Source organism: Scyliorhinus torazame, chromosome 7 (genome assembly GCF_047496885.1).
Source record: "Scyliorhinus torazame isolate Kashiwa2021f chromosome 7, sScyTor2.1, whole genome shotgun sequence".
Classification (NCBI taxonomy): domain Eukaryota; kingdom Metazoa; phylum Chordata; class Chondrichthyes; order Carcharhiniformes; family Scyliorhinidae; genus Scyliorhinus; species Scyliorhinus torazame.
In genome coordinates this window covers 318,079,594-318,095,547 of record NC_092713.1, presented here as the reverse complement: position 1 = coordinate 318,095,547, position 15,954 = coordinate 318,079,594, and positions in this window count along the sequence as shown.

Below are 15,954 nucleotides of genomic sequence, written 5' to 3'. Positions count from 1 at the left end.
GCGGCCAAGATGGCGGCCCCCGTTGGTCAAGTATGACAGGCGGTGAGGACGATGGCGTCCAAGTTGGCGGCCCCCATGGATCGCACGTGGCCGGCCGCGTGGGGGAGGATGGCCAAGATGGCGGCCCCCGTTGGTCAAGTGTGGCAGGCGGTGAGGACGATGGCGTCCAAGATGCCGGCCCCCATGAGTCGCACGTGTTGTGCGGAGGCGGAGTCGGCAGACACGCTGCCACCTTGCGGGGTCTACGGGCCTGTGGGTCTGGGGGTCGGGTCTGTGAGTTCGAGTTCTTAGACCTGGCCAGGCAGAACTTGGCGAAGTGTCCTTTTCGCCCGCAGCTGCTGCAGTTCGCGTTGCGGGCCGGGCAGTGTAGTCGGGGGTGTTGGGACTGGCCGCAAAAGTAGCAGGGTAGCCCCCCCCCATGATGGGTGGGCGGCCGCGCGGCACAGGCCTGGGGTAGTCTCTGGTCGGGGGCACACGAGGGGGTCGCGTGATCGGCCGGGAACGCAGTAAGGCTCTGAAACGTGGCCTCCAGAGAGGTAGCCAGTTTTACCGTGTCCTCCAGGTCCTGGGCCCCTTTTTCGAGCAGGCGCAGTCTTACATAGTTCGATCGGACCCCCGCCACGTAAACGTCTCGGATAGCGAGCTCCATGTGCTGAGGGGCCGTAACAGCCTGGTAGTTACAGTTGTGTGCGAGGGCTTTGAGGTCGCGTAGGTAATCATCTAGCGACTCCCCGGGGCGCTGGCGGTGAGTGGTGAAGACGTGTCGCGCGTATACCCCGTTCACAGGCCGCACGTAGAGGCGTTCGAGTAGTGCGAGGGCCTTTGTATAGGAAGCGGCTTTGTCGAGCTGGAGAGAAATACGATGGCTCACCCGTGCGTGGAGAAGACTCAGTTTCTGTTCGTCCGTGACGGATGGCGTAGACGACGCGGCGATTTAGGCCTTGAAGCATCGAAGCCGGTGAAAAAAATTTCTCTCGCCTCCACGGCCTGTGGATCGAGTTCCAGCCTGTCAGGTTTGAGGGCTGATTCCAGTCATATTTTAAGCTGATTAAATTGATGCGACCATCAATTCACTGAGAGACGCGTTGAGAAGTAAACCGTGGTATAATCAGCTTGCAACTGAGCCTGCCTGTGACCGGTACAACAATGAATGCGGCCCCGCAGGTCAGCTGCCTTTATACTTCCTGTAAGGGGTGGAGCCATGGGTGGAGCCCGTACATGCCCCAACATATCCCCCTGTGGGTGAAGCCGTACAATGGCCCATAGGTGGAGCCCACAGGGTTAAACACATAACATAACACGATACAGCAGTAACATGATATCACAGTGCACTGGTGAATTAACAGTAGTTCCATTCACCACAGGGGGTGGAGGTGCCAAGGCCAGAATTGAACCTGGGTACCTGGAGCCGTGAGGTAGCAGTGCTAACCACTGTGCCACCAAATATCAGGGAGGGGAGATTTAGAGATGAATGGCGGAGAGGGAGAGTCGGGGGTGAATGTCGGGGGAGGGGAGATTCGGGGTGAATGTCAGGGGAGGGGGAGTTGGTGGTGAATGTCGGGGGAAGGGGGATTCAGGGTGAATGTCGAGGAAGGGGGAGTCTGGGCTGAATGTCGGGGGAGGGGGGATTCGGGGAGATTGTCAGGGGAGGGGGAGTCGGGAGTGAATGTCGGGGTGGGGGAGTTGGGGGTGAATGTCGGGGAGGGGGAGTCGGGGGTGAATGTTGGGGAGGGGTAGTCGGTGTAAATGTCGAGGGAGGGGGAGTCGGGGGTGAATATCAGGGGAGGGGGGATTCGGGGTGAATGTCAGGGGAGGGAGGAGTCGGGGGTGAATGTCGGGGAGGGGGAGTCGGGATTTGGGGATGAATGTCAGCGGAGGGGGAGTCGGTGGTGAATGTCGGGGAGGGGGAGTCGGGGGTGAATGTCGGGGAGGGGGGATTTGGGAATGACTGTCCGGGGAGGGGTGTCGGGGTGAATGTCAGGGGGAGGGATAGTCGGGGTGAATGTCGGGGAGGAGGAGTCGGGGGTGAATATCGGGGAGGGGGAATCGGGGGAAGGGGGAGTCAGGGATGAATGTCGGGGAGGGGAGAATGTTGGGGAGGGGGGATTTGGCGATGACTGTCGGGGGAGGGGTGTCGGGGTGAATGTCGGGGGGAGGGATAGTCGGGGTGAATGTCGGGGAGGAGGAGTCGGGGGTGAATATCGGGGAGGGGGAATCGGGGGAAGGGGGAGTCAGGGATGAATGTCGGGGAGGGGAGTCGGGGTGAATGTCGGGGAGGGGGAGTCGGGGGTGAATGTCGGGGAGGGGCGATTTGGGGATGACTGTCGTGGGAGGGGTGTCGGGGTGAATGTCGGGGGAGGGGGAGTCGGGGTAAATGTCGGGGAGGGGGAGTCGGGGGTGAATGTCAGGGAGGAGGAGTCGGGGGAAGGGGGGTCAGGGATGAATGTCGGGAGGGGAGTCGGGGTGATTGTCGGGGAGGGGGAGTCGGGGTGAATGTCACGGGAGGGAGAGTCTGGGGTGAATGTTGAGGAGGGGGATTTGGGGATGAATGTCGGAGCAGGGATTGTCGGGGTGAATGTTGGGGAGGGGGAGTCGGGGTGAATGTCGCGGGAGGGAGAGTCTGGGGTGAATGTTGGGGAGGGGGAGTCGGGGTGAATGTCAGGTGGAGGGGGGAGTCGGGGTGAATGTTGGGGAAGGGGGTGTCGGGGTGAATGTTGGAGGGAAGGGGGAGTCGGGGGTGAATGTCGAGGGAGGGGGGTGTTGGGGTTGAATATCGGGGGGAGGTGGGAGTCGGGGTGAATGTTGGTAGGGTGGCGGGAGATGAATTTCGGGAGAGTCCTCCGGCCTTCCGTTATGTGGGCTGGGCGCATACTCTGCCATGCTGGTGAGGGTGCCCTTTAATGATGGCTTTCGCTCTGTGTAGAGCCCGTTCCTTCTCCCACAGTCGCCGCCCTGCCAGAGTGACTCACTCGCACTGCCACATTCTGGTAATCATCCCGCCCTATAACTCTCATCAATCATCTCTCCACCTCACTAAAAACGTCTCACAGATTAGGTAAATACAATTTGCCCTTAGCAAATCCGTGTTGGCTTTCCTTAATTAACCCACATTTGTCCAACTGACTATTAATTTTGTCCCAAGACAGCATTTCAAGAAGTTTCCTCAACACTGGAGACTCTGGTGATGATCTTTCAGGAATGACTGCAGGCAGGATGGGTCCCAGAGGACTGGAAAGTGACTAATGTAACACTGCTGTTTAAGAAGGGACGGAGGCAGAAGAAGGGAAATTATCGGCCGGTTAGCCTGACTTCGGTCATTGGTAAGATTTTAGAGTCTGTTATTAAAGATGAAATCACAGAGTACTTGGAAGTGCATGGTAAAACAGGACTGAGTCAGCACGGCTTTGTCAAGGGGAGGTCATGTCTGATAAATCTGTTAGAGTTCTTTGAGGAGGTAACAAGGAAGTTAGACAAAAGAGAACCAGTGGACGTGATTTATTTAGACTTCCAGAAGGCCTTTGACAAAGTGCCACATAGGAGATTGTTAAATAAGTTAAGGGCCCATAGTGTTAAGGGTAAGACCCTGGCATGGATAGAGGATTGGCTGACTGGCAGAAGGCAGTGGGTGGGGATAAAGGGGTCTTTTTCAGGATGGCAGCCGGTGACTAGTGGTGTACCTCAGGGGTCTGTGCTGGGACCACAACTTTTCACCATATACATCAATGATCTGGAAGAAGGAACTGAAGGCACTGTTGCTACGTTTGCAGATGATACAAAGATCTGTAGAGGGACAGGTAGTATTGAGGAAGCAGGCGGGCTACAGAAGGACTTGGACAGGCTAGGAGAGTGGGCAATGAAGTGGCAGATGGAATATACTGTGGAAAAGTGTGAGGTTATGCACTTTGGAAGGAGAAATGGAGGCATAGACTGTTTTCTAAATGGGGAGATGCTTTGGAAATCAGAAGCACAAAGGGACTTGGGAGACCTTGTTCACGATTCTCTTAAGGTTAACGTGCAAGTTCAGTCGGCAGTTAGGAAGGCAAATGCAATGTTAGCATTCATGTCGAGAGGGCGAGAATACAAGACCAGGGATGTACTTCTGAGGCTGTATAAGGCTCTGGTCAGACCCCATTTGGAGTATTATGAGCAGTTTTGGGCCCCGTATCTAAGGAAGGATGTGCTGGCCTTGGAAAGGGTCCAGAGGAGGTTCACAAGAATGATCCCTGGAATGAAGAACTTGTCGTATGAGGAACGGTTGAGGATTCTGGGTCTGTAGTCATTGGCGTTTAGAAGGACGAGGGAGGATCTTATTGAAACTTACAGGATACTGCGAGGCCTGGATAGAGTGGACGTGGAGAGGATGTTTCCACTTGGAGGAAAAACAGAGGACACTGCCTCAGATTAAAGGGATGATCCTTTAAAACAGAGATGAGGAGGAATTTCTCAGCCAGAGGGTGGTGAATCTGTGGAACTTGTCATGATATCCACATCAGCATATCATGGTGCAATCACACACACTCTGATGGACAGGCAGTTGGACCAACCAACACACACACAACATCGCAGCCAATCACCAGTGAGAGCACACGCACTATAAAACAGGGAACACCACAGTTCCCACTCAGTCTACCAGGAGATAGCTCAGAGCACAGAGCTCACAGCGTGCCACTCAGACATACACCATGTGCTGAGTGCCTCACCAAGATTTCATAGATTTCATAGAATTTACAGTGCAGAAGGAGGCCATTCGGCCCATCGAGTCTGCACCAGCTCTTGGAAAGAGCGCCCTACCCAAGGTCAACACCTCCACCCTATCCCCATAACCCAGTAACCCCACCCAACACTGAGGGCAATTTTGGACACTAAGGGCAATTTACCATGGACAATTCACCTAACCTGCACATCTTTGGACTGTGGGAGGAAACCGGAGCACCCGGAGGAAACCCACGCACACACGGGGAAGATGCTCAGACTCCGCACAGACAGAGACCCAAGCCGGAATCGAACCTGGGACCCTGGAGCTGTGAAGCAATTGTGCTATCCACAATGCTACCGTCTGCCCTTTGTGTGTGTGTGTGTGTGTGTGTGTGTGTGTCTCGGTGCTTTTCCAGTCGCACTGATGCCTCTCAACTGAGTAGATGACAGGATGAATGAAATGACATGTTGCATTGAATTGAGAACTGAAACAATAACAGCAGAATCCAACCCTAATCACTTGTGAACTCGCTGATGTCTCTGCAGGTTGGATGAATCACTGAATCCCTTCCCATACTGAGAGCAGGTGAATGGCTTCTCCCCAGTGTGAACACGCTGGTGTGGCTTCAGGCTGGATATTTCGGTGAATCCCTTCCCACACATAAAGCAGGTGAATGGCCTTTCCCCAGTGTGAATGCGTCGATGGATCTCCAGTTTAGATGGGACTCTGAATCCCTTCCCGCAGTCTCAATATTTCCATGGATTCCCCATGTTTTGGGTCTCCTCGTGTCTCTCCAGGTCAGACAATCAGCCAAAGCCTTGTCCACACACAGAACATGTGTACGGTCTCTCCTTCCTGCAGAAGGTGCAATGTTTTTTCCAGGCTGTGTAACTGGTTAAAGCTCTTTCCACTGTCAGTGCTCTGGAACACTCTCACTCAGGTGTGTGTCTCGGTGCTTTTCCAGTCGCACTGATGTTTAAAATCTTTTAAAGTTGACAGATCAGGGAAACATTTCTCCTTCTAGATTCAAAGGCCGATAATATTCAGGACAATGAATTGAGTGACTGTCAAATCGCGACGTGACCTTTTAGATTTCTGTCTCTATCTCCTCCTCTTCTAATATCAGATGCTTGAGAAAGGAGGGAGGTTTCAGTCTGTGTGAGGCCCCAGTTTTGCTCATTGTCCAGCTTCCGCATTCAGACAACGGGGGAGCTGATTGGATGGTGGAAGAGAGTCCTTCCGGTTCACCAACTCTTCCCATTGGTCAACAACCTTCCGGTCTGAGTTAGTGAAAGGGCTGGGTCCACAGGTTAGCTGGTGAAGCACGAACCTCAGCCAGCAGTCATTAGTTGTTATTGTTTAAGCCAATAAAACAGAGTTGTACCATCTCCAACCGTGTTGGATCATTTGTGTATCGGAACACCCAACACGACAGAACTCTTTGCCGCAGAAGGCTGTGGAGGCCAAATCACTGAGTGTCTTTAAGACAGAGAGAGATAGGTTTTTGATTAATAAGGGGATCAGGGGTTATGGGGAGAAGGCAGGAGAATGGGGATGAGAAAATATCAGCCATGATTGAATGGTGGAGCAGACTCGATGGGCTGAATGGCCTAATTCTGCTCCTATGTCTTATGGTCTTATTAAAGTACGTAGTCTTACAACACCAGGTTAAAGTCCAACAGGTTTGTTTCGATGTCACTAGCTTTCGGAGCGCTGCTCCTTCCTCAGGTGAATGAAGAGGTATGTTCCAGAAACACATATATAGACAAATTCAAAGATGCCAAACAATGCTTGGAATGCGAGCATTAGCAGGTGATTAAATCTTTACAGATCCAGAGATGGGGTAACCCCAGGTTAAAGAGGTGTGAATTGTATCAAGCCAGGACAGTTGGTGGGATTTTGCAGGCCAGATGGTGGGGGATGAATGTAATGTGACATGAATCCCAGGTCCCGGTTGAGGCCGCACTCATGTGTGCGGAACTTGGCTATAAGTTTCTGCTCGGCGATTCTGCGTTGTCGCGCGTCCTGAAGGCCGCCTTGGAGAACGCTTACCCGGAGATCAGAGGCTGAATGCCCTTGACTGCTGAAGTGTTCCCCGACTGGAAGGGAACATTCCTGCCTGGTGATTGTTGCGCGATGTCCGTTCATTCGTTGTCGCAGCGTCTGCATGGTCTCGCCAATGTACCACGCTTCGGGACATCCTTTCCTGCAGCGTATGAGGTAGACAACGTTGGCCGAGTCGCACGAGTATGTACCGCGTACCTGGTGGGTGGTGTTCTCACGTGTAATAGATCGACAGTTCCAACGCGCCACAGCGAAAAACCGCACCGACCTCCTCAGAAGACAAACATGGGACACAACCGACAGAATACCCTTCGTCGTCCAGTACTTCCCCGGAGCGGAGAAACTACGTCATCTTCTTCACAGCCTTCAACACGTCATTGATGACGATGAACATCTTGCCAAGGTCATCTCCACACCCCCACTACTTGCCTTCAAACAACCGGGCAACCTCAAACGAACCATTGTTTGCAGCAAACTACCCAGTCTTCAGAACAGTGACCACGACACCACACAACCCTGTCATGGCAATCTCTGCAAGACGTGCCAGATCATCGACATGGATACCACTATTAGGCGGCCTTGGAATGCGAGCATTAGCAGGTGATTAAATCCTTACAGATCCAGAGATGGGGTAACCCCAGGTTAAAGAGGTGTGAATTGTGTCAAGCCAGGACAGTTGGTGGGATATGTGTTTCTGGAACAGACCTCTTCATTCACCTGAGGAAGGAGCAGCGCTCCGAAAGCTAGTGACATCGAAACAAACCTGTTGGACTTTAACCTGGTGTTGTAAGACTACGTACTGTGCTCACCCCAGTCCAACGCCGGCATCTCCACATCATGGTCTTATTAAACTGACTGGCCTAGTTGCTCCAGTTATCTTTACAGTCTTCTTAAAACAAGGGTATAACATTTGCAATTCTCCTGTCTTCTGGCACCACACCTGAATTTAAAGAAGATTTACAAATTATGGCCACATGCTCCGTACTTGTCATGTTGCTCACTCCCGCATCCTATAAACTACATATATTCACACACAGGACCTGTCCTTTACAGACAGAAGGAGCATTTTGCACCTTTTTCAACTGAACAAATGCTTGAGAACAGACAATTCCTGGTTTCTCCCCTCGGGCAATGTCTTGATCAATCAGAGTCAACCAGCCTGCTTTGAATTTTAACAAAGGTTTCACGGTTAACTGTTCCTTGGTACATTTTCCGTGTCAGACCTTGAACCAAACCGAGTCCACTTGCAAAGACAAGAAATCTCAGGACGACTTCCGCAAAGCCACCAGGGATGCCAAGAGACAATACCAGACTAAGATAGAGTCACAGACTAATGACACAGACTCTCGACGGTTGTGGCAAGGCTTAAACAACATAATGGGCTACAAAGCAAAGCCAAGTAGAATCTTCGGCAGTAACGCATCCTTCCTCAATGAACTCAAATGCATTCTACACTCATTTTGAGCAGGAAACCAACAAACCGCAGTCAACTGTCCCAGCAGCCCCAGACACACCTGTCCCCACCGTCGCAGCTTCCAAAGTCAGCACGGCCTTCTGGAAAGTAAACTCTCGGAAATCAACGTGTCCTGACGGAGTCCCTGGTTGTGCACTCAGATGCTGCGCGGACCAACTGGCGGGTGTGTTTGCAGACATCTTCAACCTCTCCCTCCTCTGTTCCGAGGTTCCCACCTGCTTCAAGAAGACCACCATTGTACGGTGCCAAAGAAGAACCAGGAAATGTGTCTCAATGACTGTCATCCGGTGGCCTTGACATCTATAATTATGAAGTGCTTCGAGAGGTTGGTCATGAAGCGCATCAACTCCGTACTCCCAGAATGCCTTGATCTACTGCAATTTGCAGACCGCTGCAACCGGTCCACACCAGGCACCATTTCCCTGGCCCTACACTCATCCCTGGAACATCTCGACAACAAGGACTCCTACATCAGACTCACATTCATTGACTACAGCTCCACCTTCAACGCCATAATCCCAGCCAAGCTCATATCCAAACACTAAGACCTGGGACTTGGCTCCTCCCTCTGCAATGGGATCCTCAACATTCTGACCTCTCGACCACAATCAGTAAGGATAATCAACAACACCTCCTCTATGATCGTCCTCAATACCAGGGCCCTGCAAGGCTGCGTACTTAGCTCCTTATTGTACTCCTTATGCACACATGACTGTGGGGCAAAATTTGGCTCCAACTCCATCGACAGGTTTGCAGATGACATGACCGTGGAGGCTCGGATCTCGAACAGCGATGAGTCAAAGTACAAGACAGGGTTAGAGAACCTAGTGGCGTGATATAACAACACCAATCTCTCTCTCCCTCAATGTCAGCAAAAGTAAGAAGCTGGTCATTTACCTCAGGAATATAATAATTGCTTATTGTCACAAGTCGGCTACAATGAAGTTACAGTGAAAAGACCCTAGTCGCCACATTCCGGCGCCTGTTCGGGGAGGCCGGTACGGGAATTCAACCAACGCTGCTACTTTGTTCTGCATTACAGGCTACTGTTTAGCCCACTGTGCTAAACCAGGAAGTGAAATATCGTACACACCCTTGTCAGCATCAATGGTGCCGAGGTGGAGATGGTTGACAGCTTCAAATTCCTAGGGGTGCACATCGCCAACAATCTGTCCTGGTCCACCCACATTGACGCTACGACCAAGAAAGCACAACAGCTCTCATACTTCCTCAGGAAACTAAGGAAATTTGGCATGTCCACTTTAACTCTTACCAATTTTACAGATGCACCATTTAAATCATCCTATCAGGCTGTATCACAGCCTGGTATGGCAACTGCTCGGCCCAGGACCGCAAGAAACTTCAGAGAGTCGTGAACACCGCCCAGTCCATCACACAAACCTGCCTCCCATCCATTGACTCCATCTACACCTGCCGCTGCCTGGGGAAAGCGGGCAGCATAATTAAAGACCCCTCCCACCCGTCTTACTCACTCTTCCAACCTCTTCCATCGGGCAGGAGATACCAAATTCTGAGAATGCGCACTAACAGATTCAAAAACAGCTTCTTCCCCGCTGTTACAAGATTCCTGAATAATCCTCTTATGGACTGAACTGATCTCTCCACACATCTTATCTAATGAGTAATACTACACTCCATGCATCACCTGATGTCTATGTTTACATTGCATATTTATCGTATGCCCTATGTTTTTCACGTATGGAACTATCTGTCTGGACTGTGCGCAGAACAAAACGTTCACTGTACCTCGGTACACGTGACAATGAGCCCAAATCCAAATCCATCAATTAGCACTCTCTTCTCACAGTCTAAATTGCCGTTCCCTTTACTATTAGTATTCTTCCAACCTGCCCTGATGAGTACAAGACATAAAGCTTTGGCAGCCTGTCTCTTTTTTCGCTAATACTTGGTTTTTGCAGCAATATTGTGCTTCTCTCACTTGTTTTTTCACCTCCTCTCTGAACCTTCTATATTCAGCCTGCTTCTTGGTTGCTTTATCCAGCTACCACCTGTTGCCAGCAAACCTCCTCTTCTTCATCTTAATATTTATCTCTGTTTTCATCCAGGGATCTGTCCATTATTTTAGTGTGCCCTGCGCACACAACTAAACAGCCCCCTCAGTCTGTCCGGCTTTAGATGAACCTTGCCTCCCTGTGGGTCTGAGTCACGGAGCCTGAACCCATAGCAGGGAGGATAAGAGATCTTCACTCGTTACTGTAGATTACTGCCAATAATATGAGCAGGAGAATCGCTTTGTTCATTAAATAATTGTACTGGGCAAATTATTCTGGTACAATTGGCAACAGACCAAGGTTGAAGTGATTAAAATAGTGAATACTCTCCCCCAGTGGCTCAGTCAAGGCAGTAAGCGTATTGTCTATTGTAGAGCTCAGTGACACAGAACCAGATGACTCCCGGTCTAATTTTTGACCTAAACCTCATCCAATCGCCACAGTGAATCCAGCAGATGGATCAGAACAGGATCGTATTGTCTGGAGACATAAAAGAGCCAATTAGCTACAGTTCCCATTGATTGCTATTGGAAATCTCAGCACCATACACCTGGGCATCTATAAAGCATTTTGAATGCAGTAAAACCCTCACATAAGCTTCAGCAGACAAAAGTTTTAAGTTAAGCCAAGAGGACATACTGGATACTGGGACAGGTGATCAAAGAATCGATAAAGGGATAGATTTAAAGAAGCGTCTTGAAGGAGGTGAGGGATACAGAGAGTTGGAGATGTTTCGGGATGAAATTCCAGGTCCCGGGAGCCAGGCACCTTGGGTGAAGGGGTTGAGATTCCCGGTGAATTGATTTTGGATCAGAGCAGGGCCAAGTTCATTTGTGATGTCCGAACATTGCTGACGACTCTGCTGCTATCAACTTAGGGACAATTCTGTCAGGTATGGCCCCCAACAGGAAACCTCGCCCAGGCTAGAGTGCAGTGTAGGTCACAAAATGAGACATTTCTTTTGGAATCTTACTGCACTGAAGGAGGCTATTCTGTCTATTAAACCTGTGCTGACTCTTTGACAGAGCAATTCATTAAGCCTGACTGACCCTCCCCCCCATTTTAAGCCCTGATAGTTTTTATTTTATCAAGTTGTAGATTCATGTTCGTGCCCCATCGCCAGCACACATTTAAATAACATTCAGACAGACAGGTCTCCGGCGTGAGAAAGATGAAAATCGGAGTGAGAGGAACCAAATAGTGATTGAGAGTTGCCGTCACAGAATCAATTTTACACCCCCAATTATCAGAAGGAAAATGCAACACGAGCCTGAAATGCTGCAAGGCTCTTTGTATTACGGCATTTTCCTCACCCACCACCTCCATCAAAACAACTACAACAAGGGCAGCACGGTGGCGCAGTGGTTAGCACTGCAGTCTCACGCCGCCGAGGTCCCAGGTTCGATCCCGGCTCTGGGTCACTGTCCGTGTGGAGTTTGCACATCTCCCCGTGTCTGCGTGGGTTTCGCCCCCACAACCCAAAGATGTGCAGGGTAGGTGGATTGAACACGCTAAATTGCCCATTAATTGGAAGAATGAATTGTGTACTCTAAATTTAAAAAAAAAAATGTTTTTAAAACAACTACAACAAACCCCGACCCCCTCTCTCCTCCCCCCCCCCCCCTCATCCTGCCCCCCCCCCAAACCCCACCAAATCACCTCATGCCACACACACAATGTTATCCGTCAGTCTATGTGGAAGCAAAGAGCAGACAGTCCATTAGACTGAGCATTTCCTGCCTGTAAAACCGATAAAATCCTCTGGGACGGAATAAACACTTGGGCCTGCATGTTTAATAAATATTGTATGATGTGGAGTCACTCGCAGAATTAGAGAATTTAAGCTGCATAGTTCATCCCTGTTTGTTTTTCCCCCCCATTTCCTAATGCTGCCTTTTGCTGGCCTCATTCACAATTATCATTCCACTTCCTGCTGTAAAAGCCTCTTACACCAACACTCTTTCAATCGGTCCTTTCCTATTCCCTCCCCTCTCCTTGCTAGTGGATGCTCACCGTAATGCTTTGCGGTGCTCCAGGCAGGCCTCACTTGCAATAAAACAAAACAGAATTTTTCTTTGTCTCCTCATCGCTGAATTGTATAATCTGTCACATGCGTTGCATCATTATGCCCAGAAATAATAATTCCCGAGTTGTCGAGTTTCGCCAGGAGATCGCATTGTTTCCAGGGCTATTACAGAGCTGGTGTTGTTCTCAGTAGAGTTTTGTTCACTTGTAATTTATATAACTTGTGGGCAGTAATTTATTTAGGTATCTTGAGATTGCAGAGAACCCAGCTCATTTTCTCTTTGTCCCCATTGCATTCAATCCTGCTAACCTTATTATGCTCAGCACCATATTTCTATTGAAGTCTCCCTTTACAGATTGTACAATTAAGAATATTGACAAGCAAAATTGCAATAGTGGGCCCTTCAAGGCTTCTTTCTGTTTTGTTCATTTGCTTTTGGCTGTGGAGCTGTGCAAGGACAAATGTTGTTATGAAACAATGAACATTTAATATTATCACAGCATCATTGTTGCCCAGTGGAGATGTGCTTCCTGCTGCTGCAGCTGAGACAGAAACTGCGGTGGTTCCAATGCACACTCTGCTTCAGGTGTTCCCGGGACGTCAGCAGCAGGCTCTGTTTCCGAGCTTAGCTCCAGGATGGGTGCTGCGAATTGTACTCCTAACGGGAATTTCTCTTCACATGGAGGACGCGTCGGGGGATCAGATTTGCAATTCTGCAGCTTTGCCTCGGAGTTGCGAATGTGTGGAGTGTGGTAGTTTCGCTGGTCATCTTGAAGGGGAATATGCCCGAAGACGAGACTATGACCCCAGGGATGTTTGTGTTCGAATCAAATCTTGAAAATGCAGTTCGAAAATTTCACTTTTCTTTCAAAGTAAAAAGCTGGAAGATTGGAGAGGTCCTCAGGGATCTGGTTCGAACTCGGAAGGACTGAATGGCCTCTTTCTGTGTATCTATGACCACATGACCAGTAAGGTTGACCAGGAAGGCATTGGTTCAGTGGATGCCTGGGTCTTGATTCAGTAACATGTGGTTCAAGACCCATGGCAGAGGCTTGACCACAATCCCTCGGCTGGTGCTGCAGGGAGATATCGCCCCGAATTTCCTGGTCATTGCGATTCAATTTTCTCACTCGCAGTGCGCCCCCGCCAATGGGTTTCGTGGCAGCGTGGGGCGGTTACAATGGGAAATCCCATTGACTAGCATCGGGAAGATAGAATCCTACTGCCACCGAAGGCGCGAGGCCGAGAAACTGGTGGTCCAGAGAATCCCGCCCATCATCTTTCAGCTGGACGAAAGCATTGTCCAACAAACTCGCTAAAGTGGATTTAAAACATCAATGAAACTATTTCAAAGAAAAAAAACAAGGGAGTTCTACTTGGCGCCCAATTATCATTATTTACTCCTTAACTAATATCACTAAAAACAACGATCATTCAGTGATTGTTTCCTCCATCTGAAGAATCCAGAACACTGGGGTCAGAGCCCCAGGGTAAGTGGTAGAAGATCGATTAGGAGAATTTTTTTCACTCATAATAATCTTTATTAGTGTCACAAGTAGGCTTACATTAACACTGCAATGAAGTTACTGTGAAAAGCCCCCAGTCCCCACATTCCGGTGCCTGTTCGGGGAGACAGAGGGAGGATTCAGAATGTCCACTTCACCTAACCACACGTCTTTCGGGACTTGTGGGAGGAAACCGGAGCACCCAGGGGAAACCCACGCAGACACGGGGGAACGTGCAGACGGCGCACAGACAGTGACCCATGTGGCGAATCGAACCCGGGTCCCTGTGAAGCAACAGTGCAAACCACTACCGTGCCGCCCAAGTATTATGCCTTTCTCCGAAATATACCTTTTTTGTTACCTTGCGCATGTGTGTGAGTAAGCTATTCCCTGATAACCCAATCCCACAAGATTGGATGGTCATGAACACTTAAAAGATCCACAGAGAAATACTTGAGAGCAGATGTTGCAAGCTTGCAGCGCCTGAGTTGAGGATTCCGTGTGTGAAGTGGCCATCGGAACTCGTGTGCGGGTACCAGAGACACTCAGCCTGATTTGATTTCCTTCCCAGACCAAGAGGTACTTTGACTGATTGTAGGACTCCGATTATAGCCTTTGCTGAACCAACTAAAACCAAGGCAGATGAGGAAACAACTTGAGTTTTTCTGGTCTTTACAATTGTGTCGTACATCAGCTAATGCATCTCTCGAGTGGCACAGCAAGGATGCTTGCTTCACGTCTATTGCTCCAATACTCACTTTAATTTGCCGACAGATAAAGCTGATAGGTGTTGGGTAATGTGCACGTGTGAGTTCTGTGTCTGTTAATTACAACCACTTCTGGCTGAAAAAGCTTCTGGTACAAACATTCATTTTGATGTTTGCTGAAGTGACTCATTTCAGCTCTGAATGTTGTCCACAATCCTCTCCTTCTGATGACATGTCAGACTGGGGCCACAGCTGCCCATTCCAGTGATTTAGATGAACATTGCATGATATATTCTGACTGAGACCAGTCTCCCGGCCAAGATTTAGCTCTTAACCATTGTTATGGGCCAGGGTTTAGAGAACCCCAAAGTGTATCATGGATTTCACCTGACCCATAACTTTTAATAGATTGTGGTATGGGGAGCACACGGCCCATTCTACAGGTGTGAGACAGCAGAAATGGAAAAGTATTTTTTAAAGCAAAACAATGTTTACTCTATGAATCAAGTTAACCTTTTTAAAACATACAGTGAGCATCTTTGCAACCATTGATTCAAATACAACCCCCAAAGAATACAACACTAAGTAATCCTTACTTTCCTTTTAACATACATAAGACTTTAAAAAAAACTTTTAACTGAAGCACATCAGGTTTAAATTCACTACTGAGAACAGTCATAACTCTGAATTCACCAAATGATCAAGAGATAGTCTTTACATGGCAGAGAGAACAGCAGTACACATTCTGTGGCTGACTGCAGCTCCAACACTGAAACAAAACCAAAAAAAACACAGACACCCAAGCTTTTCTCAAAGTGAAACTAAAAGCTGACAGACAGCCCAGCTCCACCCACACTCTGTCATCACTGCAGTAATAAACACCCATTTCTTAAAGGTACACCCACTACAGTCATTCTATAAAAACACCCATTTCTTAAAGGTACTCTCACATGACACCTCCCCCCCAAGAAAAAAAAACCCATCAATTCCAAAATGGTTTTGTTTTTTACCTTTCCACTATCCTTTAAGAAATGCACACAGTAAATATATTTTTTTGTTTCAAAAAACAACACACGCAAACAGGTATAATAATATAGTCCATTTTTTTTTTTTTTTCCTCCAACTGGAATCCCTCTCCATTGACAACCTCTTTGAACAAGAATGTCCCTGCACGATCCATCCATTTCTCTATGCCTCGGCATGTGACTTTAAAGTCAGATACTTTAGTTCAATCTGATCACAGAGTCCCTTATAATTCTCCAGTACAGGAGCATTGGTTATCACAGCTTTCAGGCAGTCAAATGCCTGTTGACACTCCGCTGTCCACTGGAATTTGTTACGCTTCTTGAGCAAGTCCATCAGTGGAGCGACCACACTGCATAAATTCAGCACAAATTTCCAGTAAAATCCACTCATACCAAGAAATCGCATTATTTCCCGTCGTGTCGA